At 32.6% G+C, this 12500-nt stretch overlaps 1 protein-coding gene across 3 annotated transcripts in view; it reads left to right on the top strand.

Annotated features, from left to right (window-relative positions):
* The window catches only part of LOC136835393 (lachesin-like), a 570016-nt gene that overhangs the window by 346638 nt on the left and 210878 nt on the right, over positions 1-12500 (top strand). Inside the window, exon 1 of one of the 3 annotated variants that reach the window (XR_010852124.1) lies at positions 6530-6608. The exons of the other annotated variants lie outside the window; for them this stretch is intronic. The gene's annotated coding sequence lies outside the window, so the exon portion shown is untranslated. Of the gene's footprint in view, positions 1-6529; positions 6609-12500 lie in introns of those variants that run through there. 3 annotated transcript variants of the gene reach the window in all.

The raw sequence follows: 12500 nt of genomic DNA, 5'->3' as shown, positions 1-12500 counted from the left end.
AAATACTGTATATTTTTCACCCCATTCGGTGTTTGGTGTCTTAAGAAATGTGCTCTTATATGTTAACATATGCAAGTATTCATAATGACTGCATATGCAAAAGTTTTGTGTTTTTACTTTCTTTATTATAAATAACAATACTGTGAGCAGGGTGATATTACTATCTCTTGCATATGCAAGGTCGGACCTTGACCTAAAATAAATGTAGTTTTGAAGATGAAATTCGAAATTCGAAACCGAACAAAAACACGATGAGAAAACGAAAGTGTTAAAGCGATACCTATGTCACTGCAGTGTCCATTCTCAGAAATGAAATATTTAACCCTTCAAAATTTGCTGAATGGATTATTTTATTGTCAGTCAACATGCATCAAGTCTGGTTCTAGGCAATCTGGGTCTGGAAATTTCCAGCCGTCTAACAGTAGAATCAGTATGATTTTGTTGATACAGTGATGTCATTAATAAACTACAAAACCTGATAGGTTTTCCGTGGAGTTGTAGAAATGCATGTTTATTATTTTTTTATCTTAAATGAGGAGGTTCGAAAAATGATATGGATTAATAGATAATTTCCAGAATTACATCGAAAATTATAAAATAATTTCTATATGTGTTTCTGTTTAAACTAGTTTATGTTTGTATTCCTATATACATGCAGATAGAAAATAACTAGGAGTGTTTTAAGCTTCATCTCTGAAGTTTTGTAATTATAACGGCTGTTATTTCCTTTGCTTTCTCTCAATAACGAGAGAAGTACCAGTAAACGTTTTCTTCACTGAAGAGTAACTAAACTTGTGAGATATAACTTATAAGGTAAATGCGACTAGGTTCATGAGTTGACATTACTTTACTTAAGCAGGTGCTTCTACAGTGTTATCTTCATTTATTAAGGAAAATACGTCAGGCATTTTATGGATACAAATGAAATGGAAAATGTTGAATTTGACATTAAATTAAGTGATTAGGGAGTGAGTGAGATTCAAGGTAGTAATTGAAATATTTAGACAGAAAGTAACTGTGGAAGGTGTAATTTGATAGGTTCAGAGAAGATTAATATATATATATAATATATATATATATATATATGTATATATATATGTATGTATGTATATATGTATGTATATACATATATCAAACACTACAACGAAGAGATGAAACACGGTTGTAGATCGTAACCAGTGTCGGCTTTATTGCTAACTGATACTTCTTCAGAGGACAGATGCAAAGTGGTAGAAATTAATAATATACATGCTAGTAGGACAGTACATACGAACATATAAACGGTTAGAAACCAAATATTTGCACTTGACAGGTGTTTGTAGACAGCGTCCTACCCTCATCAGTGACAGGTCAAATTTAATAAATCCTTGGAAACACCCACTTCCCTTATCCCTGTTATTTAAGTACCTTCCTTAAAATTAAATTCCTTGCGTATTCTTTTGAGGTTAATGGATCAAGGTTGTACATGCCATAACTGATGTATATATTCTTGCTGAAACTTTCATTGATAAAACTAGACTTAATGATGTTTCTTTCTTGTGCATTATTAGAATAAACTATCTTGTTTGCTCCTGCCCAGTTGAGTGTATGGTTTTTTGACTAACATGTACAAAGATTCCACTGTTCACTTGCTTTTTTCTTACACATTCATGTTGCTGTTCTTATTTCTTTTCCAATGTTTTTACAGTATGACCAGTATAAAACTTATCACAAGAATTACATGGAATCTGGTATACACATCCGTTAGTACCGTTTCATTGTTTTATTGCTCTTATTTGCTACATCAACTCCAAAATTTATAAGTATATGGGAAAACTTTTGAAATTATTATTATATGACAGTACAATCATGTTGTATGTGTTATACTTTTCCTTTTTTTCCGCTTTAATGCATTGTCTAATACAGAGTCAGGATATTTCAATTTCTTGCATACATTCCTAATCATATCCCACTAGACCACTTACCAGTTCGGTTTGTCCGCACCTTACAAATTAGCAAAATACCTAGTAGATAGTCTTAACCCATTGTTTGGTACCATCTCCGATGCTAATATTAAGAAGAATGTTGACGTGGTAAATATAAACTAAATAAAGTGCAGATGAATAGTGAATCTAGGCTAGTGAGCTTTGACGTGACTTCATTATTCACAAAGGTATCTATTGACGATCTGCCGTAGGTTTTAAGGGTTATGCTTGAGGACAGACAGCTGAATATACCATTTTCCAAGCACACGCAAATAGAATTAATTAAAATTTGTGTAACAGAATGTAGATTTGAATTCAACGGGCAATTTTACTATCAGACTTTTGGTACAACAATAGCTAACATTTGTTTCCAGTGTTAAGTTGTACATGGAATTTTTCGGAAGCAAAATATTAAACTCATTCCACGCTACGCAGTATGTTCAGATATGTTGATGACATATGTATTTGTCCAGGTAACGGAAATGTAAATAAGTTCTTTTTTAATTTGAATGAATTGGTGCCATTAATAGAAATCACGATGGCAATGGAATAGGATGGCTCCCTACCCTTTTAGGATTGCCTACTACATACAGTAGAACAAGTAATGGGTTTAAATACAGTGTGTACAGAAAACCCACCAATATTTCTCCCTATGTTTATTTTTATTCTGGTCACAGCAATAAAGAAACCAGTTTTCACATCTGTGTTCTTAAGAGCATTAAGGTTATGTAGCCTAGAAATACATTGATGGTGCAATAGATATGAGTGACTGTTTTAAATGACGGCCAAAGAATAATTTTTCGATCTGCTATTTATTTCTAAATTTTGTTTAAAAATTATAATGATGGACATCTTAGATATGAGCTTTTGAAGTTTGACAACGAAGCAACATCATGTCAGTGTCTTTTTTTTTTTTTTTTTTTTACCTAGAAAAGGCTTGACAAAACGTGATGACATGGCATTTCGAAAGATCTCAGTGACTGTGTACGTCAAGAGGAAAAATACCTCCGTTTTGAAAAGCCTCTGGAAATAGTTGAAGATTTCAGGTACATAATTAACACATCTTTAATATGCTTGCTCCATTGACCTAGGAATGCATTCACGTTAGACGGCATCTCTTCGTTTGCTATGTTTCTTATGAGAGCTTGCTCACCCTCTTCTTTGTTTTTGATATTCCTCTTCTTTTTCATTCGCTTTCTTCATGATCCTCTCTTTTGTTAGACAGTAGAACCTCACATAATATTTGTTTTCTTTGACTAAATCTCTTATTCCCTCATTCCTTTTCCCCATCCCCTTACACCCTCAAACCTCGGCAATCCTTAAGCCCCTGTCATGGAATTTGACAAGCCTTGCAAGTAGTACTTCCCCCCTCACTTTTTAAATCTAGCTTATATTTCATCCATTTTCTCTTTATATTTCCATTTCATTACCTTCTTATTGAATTCAGTTCCCCAAGTTAGATTTATGGTCACATCTTTCAGCCATTTTTCCCCAACTTAAATATATTTGTGTCTTTAATTATATTTCAATCAAATAGCCCCTTTATGTAATCTGCACCAACATTTATTCCAGCAAACTCGCTTCCTCACCAGTTGCTCACTCTTTCTGGTATATTGACAAAATACTTTTTTGGAACCCATATATCACCAAGAATAAAGTCTATTTCCAATTACATTTCATCAAGAATATGTATATGTATATATATATATATATATATATATATATATATATATATATATATATATATATATATATATATATATATATATATATATATGTATATATATTATATAATATATGTATATATATGCGTGTGTGTGTGTAAGGAAGACGGATAGAAATGTAACTAACAAATACGATTTCTGTGGTATAGATTTCGACAAAAGATTAACAGATTTTATCAGCTAAATTAACTTTCAGAATTTGTGATGGCCCATGAAAATGCAAAGCAAATTTTTTCGACTTTCAAAGTTATTGAATATATACTGAAGGACGAATAGAAAAAAGTTCTTCAGCTATTTACAGAATGCGTCAGTGAAGTTTTTTTTTCATGCTCTTAAGCATTACTGCTTGATTAATCTCCCAGATTCATTAGTTGGAACCTGGATATCCTCGGCATTGTGCCTTTGATTTTATGGTATAGTCCATCCTTCGTTGTAAAAATGGAAGCTCAGAAATAAAATAGCTCTGCGAAATAAAAGTTATTAGAAATATTGTAATACAAGTCATTCTTTTATCCTTCATTCGATCTCATATTTTCCATCTCCTCCCCATTATTCTCTTTATTTTTCGCTTTCCGTCGTGCGTACACATCCCCTAACCCATTTATTTTCTCTCCCTCGGAACTTTTCGGTCCTATTCCATCAAAATTTTGTCGCAGACTCAATGATGCTTCGGTCCCCTTGGGATGGCCCTTAGAGATGGACAGGGCTCAGCGGATGGTCATGGTAATTTGAGCCTTCAGTACTTTTATCAGAGAAATCAAATTGCCAAGCTGTAAGCTGATTGAAGGGCCTAAAGGCAGATTTCAGGTCACAATGACCAACGAATATGATTTGTGTAGAGCAGGACTCAGCTGGAGACATACGCGAATTTCTGTGCGGTGATTCTCCTTGGAAATTTGTATGGAATTTCTGTGTAAATTCACACAGACACGTTCATGTAGGTGCAGATATACATACATACATATACATATATTTATATATATATATATATATATATATATATATATATATATATATATATATATATATATATATGTATTTTTTTCACATACACCGTGCAGATATTAACCCACAAATACGTTTAACATCTAATTAATTATCCTCGGAAATAACTTACACCTAAGGGGAATTATAATTGATGCGTGCTTCGTCATCAATGGGATCCGAATTGCTGCCTGGTTAAGAAACAGCTATGCACAGTGACTTTTGACCACTTAGCCATCAATAGAAATGGCCCTGTAGTAAAAAATAACTACATCGTTGTTTCTCAACTAGACAACGGTTCGAATCCCATTGGTGAAGAAGCATTTACCAATTATGAACGATATTTGTGGCTTATATATGATATATATACTGTATATATATATATATATATATATATATATATATATATATATATATATATATATATATATATATATATATATATATATAATGTGTGTGTGTGTGTAGCATGTGTGTATGTATATGTATGTATGTATGTATGTATGTATGTATGTATGTATATAAAATGCACTTTTATATGCAGTTGCTTTTATGTACATGACCATATTAATTTTTACGTGAATGATATTGGAAGTGTGAGAATTTAATCATTATACCGAGAAATTTTATATCTACAGTCAGTAACTAATGCTCAGACAAATTGCTGTCAAGAAGCATTGTTTGCTGGTAAAAGTCTCTGACGCCTTCACATTTATTACACATCCCTTTTTAAATTTCACTGGCCTGTATGTATATACAGTGTTGATGTGTACTTCAGTAGTATTATTAATTTTTTTTCTAAACTTTCCATGCTAATGATACTTTGCGTAGACATGTCAAATAAGTCGCATTTATATCACAACTTTAGTGGATATCAAATGTGGAATTAGAGGAAGGTCATTACGGTTAAGATTTCATTAATGAGGTGAAAACAGTCATGGAAGGAATTTCTGGGTTATTCAGTGGGAGTGATTAGTGTTTGTAAATACCCTCTACTCTCGATCGATAGAGAGAGAGAGAGAGAGAGAGAGAGAGAGAGAGAGAGAGAGAGAGAGAGAGATTACTGTCGGGAAGAAGGGATGGAAATGATAAGTGGTCTCTCAATATTGTGTATTTCTATTAACAGATGTTTTCTTTTCAAAATGACTTTTCAGCAGCATTTTAGTGAAAATGGTGGGGTTTTAGTTGAATTATTTTTGTTTGTCATAATGGACATATATTCTTGTGGAGCAAATCGAAAGGCTGTCAGACTGCGTAGCGTGCCTTGTAGAGTAGAATGCCTCAAATGTGAATAGAGAAAATAAGGGAAATGAGGAAGGGATTACGTCTGTTCATTGTAGTTGTCAATAATGACTTTTGTAGTTAAGATACACGATAAATAAAACTGCAATAATTGTTGAATAATAATAATTAGATGTAGGTTATAGTAAAAAAATAAACTGTTTATGCATAACTGTTAACATATGACAGATAAACAAACCACACCTCCACAAATTTTAATAAATAAACTGTAAAAAGTAAATGTGCAGAGAAATCATACAGGAATATATCTTCAGCCATTTGAAGGTTTTGGTGTAAATTGCTATGGCACCGCCCAATGTTTGAAAACAGTGGTTATCCTGTATTGGTTTCACCTGGCGTAAAACCATGAAATTTGGTCTCTTATTACAAGACCCAACTGCTACAGAGTGCACGACTGGCACTCCAGTTAATTATACAGAACACCTGTCTTGATTTATACATCGGCCTGAAAATCATTGGAACATTTGGATGATAATACTTGAATAGGTTCTTAATCGGATCGCTTAATTACGGTTATCCTTATATTCCTAAGTCAAAAACTAATTTCAGATTTTTTTTACAGGTAATGTGCATGATGACGATATTCTGGTATGAAAGTCATGCTTATGTTTTGGCAAGACCGACCAACGAAAAGGTAAGGAAAGCACAAATACTTTGAAACTTGAAAATTCATGCGTTACCCGAATTTCATTCAAGGCGAATAAACAAACTATCATGGTAATAAAAACTACATTTATACATTAAACTCGCTGGCAGCTATTTCTGTGCCAAAGAGCAGGTGATAATTATGGTCTTGTAAGAGATTTCGTTCAGTGGACAAATATTTTGGAAGTTCTGTTTTGTGTTTGTTACTGGCCAGCTTCAGTTTTGCTGTTCACTATAGCACCTAATCCCATTGTCTCGTGTTGCTTTATCATGGGAAGAATCTCCTTATTCATAGGCTGCGTTTAATCGTTCCCTTTTCTTTATCTTTGAAGAGTCTTATGAATGTGGAGCACCTTGCAGCAAATGTAGGTAACCTTTTTGATAAAGATGTCTGATCGATTGATGCGTATGCTTACTCATTATAGAATTATTCACATTTAGTGTATATATACTGATATACTGTAGGTATATATATATATATATATATATATATATATATATATATATATATATATAAAATATATGTACACACACAGACATATATATATATATATATATATATATATATATATATATATATATATATATATATATATATATATCCCCCTCCAACTCTTAGCAACGCAAAGAGCCTATGAATTAATACCCTACTATTTTGCTTATGCATTACCTTACAACAAATCTCCTCTCACCTCCAGCCTCACTTAGTTTTCGTCCTAATAGGTTTGGATCCTCCAAATCTAATGTGAACACAGGAGCCCACCTAATATTATCACTTACTACTTTCCCAAGGGTTGTTTAAAAGATATATCCATCTCCCTTTCATGAGAATTTCATGTACATATTGTCAGTTGACTCATAATGTTCTTAAAACTGTATTCTCAAATCAACAAAATCTTGTTGACTATTCCATTGTCATATCCAGATTCCTAGTTATGTATAATTACAGATCGTACTAGAATTTGTGTTTAAATATAGCCTACTTTCGGATTCAGTTTCAGTCTATTTGATTTCAAAAGTTTGTTCAGTCTCCCCATAATTTGATTTCCCTTTTTAGGCTTTCATTAAATTCCAGCTCAGAAGAAACTTTAATGGATACCATTTTTCCTAAACACTTGGAAGATTCAACATAATTACAGCGATATAAGGAAATAGATTTCCTTTGTCATATTGTTTTAATTCATATAGCCACAGTATCTAGCGTCATCGGGTACAAATATGGAACGAGTTGATTATTTAGGCCTGATAAGATTTTGGATTCATTCGGTTGAAGGAATGATTTTTGAAATAAATAAATATATATATATATATATATATATATATATATAATATATATATATATATATATATATATATACTATATTATATACTGTTTATAGAGCATATATGTGTGCAGAAGAAGGCGCATACTGTATACATTATGTATATACATATATAGTAAAAAATTATCAATCGACCACGGTTTTATATTATTTACAAAAATAAGTCAGTTCTTCTTACGAAAAATTCGAAAATTAGAGCTCTTACCTAGTGTTGAATGTGAAAGGTTAGTAATAGCATGGCCATTAATAAAGCAATTATCTCGTTGTTTTACCAGGACTTTCAACCATGTGTCTCCTCTCGTCTTGCCACTTTCTTAGTGCATCTTGGTTAAGAGGCGGAAAACCTCTTTACAAGTTCTTACAAACTTTAACAATTCGCAGGCGGGCAAAAAAGGGGGTTCCTCAGTGATGCTTACGTGGAGTCTCCATCCACGTTCAACCTGATTGATAGAATTATATCGTATTAGATCAAAAGATTTTCAGTGGATGGCTTGTAGTGAATTTTAGAACTTATTCTGTTTAAAAATAAAAGTTTAAATCATTAGCAAATGTCACTAGCAAAAATATTTCGTACTTCTTTTTGGGTTCAGTGACACTAGTACTTATAAATTACAGAGTCGTTAGAAAATGTCAATAGTTATTTAACGCTTCGGGTGGAATCCACGGATAGTACTTACGGACAGAATTTATGAGCATGTTATCTCTCTTCCTCTGCCAGCAGTCATCATTTTGTCCCTTTTTCAGCAGTGTCGAATATGCGTTTTTAACGTTTGTTTCCGTTATTTGCATCGACGGTGATTTTATCATTGATTGCTTGTGTCAACAAAGACCCAGCACAGTCGACTAATCACCATCTACATAAGTCATTGTTCAGGCCAACCTAGTGAAATTTAACGGAATGTGAAGAGGAATCGTGATCCAGAGCATATATATATATATATATATATATATATATATATATATATATATATATATATATGTGTGTATATATATACATACATACATACATACATACACACGCACACGAAGAGTGGAAGGGAACAAGAAGTCCATTTTTTGCCATTATATTTACATGTAGTGTTACTACACGGCTACTCATAGGTATAGCCAGGACTCACTAAGTCCTGGGTATAGCGTATATTTACATATATGTGGCTATGTATCGGACGAGTTTTTTTTAGGTCGAGTTGTCATCATGCTTTCGGTTGTGTGGGTGTGTGACTGCATACGGTTGAGTTTTTAGTTATCTTGATTACAGTCTATCTCTCCACACACAAATTACAGGCATGCTAGAATATGCTCACTTGAACTATCGATGCTCATGAAGAATTTGAGTAGTGAAGACCAGTGACGCGATGGGAGACCTTAGTGACTGACATTCGTTGGAATGTGCACGTGACATTCAGAGTTGAGTACATGCACTCAACAACACTTACCTCTTTATATCAGTTTGCTTGTAATTCTCGAAAGAGTTTCAATATATCCTGTAGCTATAGCTGTACGTAATTATACAGATATAATGTTAAAAGTTGGCTCTGTTGTTATTCTGTACTTCTGCACACTTCATCAGTTTTTCATTCGTATATGATATAATAGGAATATACCTCAATCCAGTGAGGTACATATTTTCAAAGGTGCATTTTGAAAGGGACTTGTTTGTGGATGTCTGCTTGCACTGTTTGCATTGATTTTTTGTTCAGTTGTGTTGATGTGAAATAGAGATGCCTATCATAAAAAGAGATTGAGATGCAAAATAAACTCTCTTTTATTTTTAAGTTAAGATTAACAGCGAATTACAAGAGTAAAATGCAGTATCGCCAGCTAGCGGAAATGGTTGTCATTAAGTTTCGTAATATATCGTTCACCTAGGACTTGGCTATAATTGTATTCATAAGAGGCAGTCAGTAAAGTTCATCGTAGTAAACAAAGGGCTTCTGGTATAGAAAGATTTTGCTGGAACGTCAGATCTTTTCAGATGTATTGAATCAAAATAATTCCTGTTACTACATTCAGCAAAGGGCATTTCAAGTGATATGAATTAGTAGTTACCGGTTTGGTCTGGTCAGCAGTGACATTACTTTGAACGTCAATTATTTTTAATGGAAAGGTTCCATGTGTAAACGACTTTTTTTCTGGAATATGGGAATATCTATTTTTTTAGTTTCAGAATCTTTGAAACTCGAATTTAACAACAATAATGGATATTGGGAAGTTTCATTTGCAGAACACAATAAAAAGATCTTTATAAGCAAGAAAATAAAGGAGAAATCGTAAATACGAACACAAATAATGTCAGAAAACCAACGAAAGCAGTCTGTAATCAAGATATTTAATTCGACTTTCCGTTGCAGGAAGTATAAATGGTATTGATTCAGTGTTCTGGCTGTCGCTACGAATATCAACATAATATCAGGACCGACAATTGATTTGTAATCATGATTGACAAATTTTTTCTATTGAATGTCATATAAACTCTAGATGAAGTTATGAAAGTCCAGTTAAATTGCACATCATGACCTTTTTTGACATGTAATTTCTCCTTTAATGCCAGAGTATTTATGTAAAGCTCAGTATTTTCACTTTGGAACAGGATAATTTAAGAGTCATTTGAGAAGATATTAGTAATGCTGACCGGAATTGTAAAACATTCAAATTCTCCTGCCGAGTGTTGTCATAAGGCCAGCTTAATCATCACAGCATTAACTTCTCATATATTAGTTATACTTATTTAAGTAATTGGGTTGTTTAATGATAGAGAACGTGAATCTATTTACATATGTGTGTCGTTGAATTTCATATATTTTTTAATGTACTATATATATATATATATATATTGTATATATATATATATATATATATATATATATATATATATGTCATAAAATGGCTCAGTAAAAAGTCACTGTACATCGTTGTTTCTAAACCAGGCAGCGGTTCGAATCCCACTTGTGACGAAGCACTCATCAGCTATAATTCCCCTTGGGTGTAAGTTATTCACTAGTTCTAACTAATTGGATATTAAACGATATTTGTAGTTTAATATTTGTGAATAGAAAAAATGTCTGGGTGTACAGTATGTGACAAAAATATATATATATATATATATATATATATATATATATATATATATTGTACGTGATTTATTTATCACACATTACCACAGGTGAAAAATAAGACACATTAGTATCTCCGGAAAGGGATAAGAAAATTGGGACTGCCGTATTTATACTTTATCTGTATGGGTAAATATCCTATACATTAGAACTTACACAACATTAACCGTCCACAAACCCCTCAGAAGGTTCGCCATTAGATTGTTTAACCCTGCTTCCCCTACCCCATACACACATACACATACAGTGCCAATATATATATATATATATATATATATATAATATAACATTTTTTGTATATATATATTTATATACTGTATATATATATATATATATATATATATATATATATATATATATATATATATATATATATATCCTGAAGATTTGTCGAATGTACAAGGTAGATGAAAGCTCGATCTGAATTATGTAGAGATGGTAGGTTTAATGTAGAGTTGAGAGTTCTTGTGTAAGCGACTGCTGAGGATGTAAAAAGAACAGTTGAAAGGTTGAAAAGGCAAGCTCGCGTTATGGAAAGGTTCCAGAAGAGTGGCTTAGAGGAATTCTTTAGTTTATTCTTTGAATTATGGTATGGATGATGGCGGTGACTGAAAGAGTTATATGAACATAACATTTAAAAGCATAACAAATGAGAGTATGGTAGGATTATGACTGAGAATTTTAAGATACTTGGTAGAGAGCTTAGGCGAGGAAGGCGGCATGTGAATCAAGTATATTTTGTGGAACAATTATGTGAAAAGTGTGAGACTACAGAAGAAAAAAAAAGCTGATGAGGATATATGGTGTTGAAGGTATTTATTGAGGGCGATTTAAGCATTTTATGATAATAGCGAAGTCTGTAAAAGAAAATATAAACAGGAGAGTTACTAATTTGGTGTATAAGTGGATGTATTATTACTTGCTAAACATCATATCTATAAAATTCCTTGTATCCTGTTCCACGAAGGTCGAAAAGTAGCACGTCTATTTCCCTCATCTAGTCATAAAGGTTGTTTTGCCAAACAGCGTAGGAAAATAATTTACTCCTTTAAGTTTCCCTAATGATGAAACCCATAAATAGCCACTATACAGTACTCTGTTATATAAGTCTCTTATTCCATACGAAAACAACATCACCAAGAAAGTAAACGTCTTATGATAATTATGCTCATGATTTTCAGCGTTAAAAATGATTTTGAAATGAAGGATATTACAGTAACTCAAGGCGCTGGGAGATTGTTCTCGGTTTCTTCTGGAAGATGTTTAGGTTAGAAACAATGGACCGAAATCAAGTGGCAATCTTAATAACAATCTCTTTAATAGAGTGAAAGGCGAGACACAATACCAGTACCAATAGCGAGCTGCCTAATTATTCTGAAATTGGGAAAAATCAATGATATTAAAATCAAATATCGACAGTTAGAACGCGAATCGTTGGAGGAAAGA

This window comes from Macrobrachium rosenbergii, chromosome 55, assembly GCF_040412425.1.
Source record: "Macrobrachium rosenbergii isolate ZJJX-2024 chromosome 55, ASM4041242v1, whole genome shotgun sequence".
Lineage (NCBI taxonomy): Eukaryota > Metazoa > Arthropoda > Malacostraca > Decapoda > Palaemonidae > Macrobrachium > Macrobrachium rosenbergii.
This window is presented reverse-complemented; position numbering and strand designations above follow the sequence as displayed.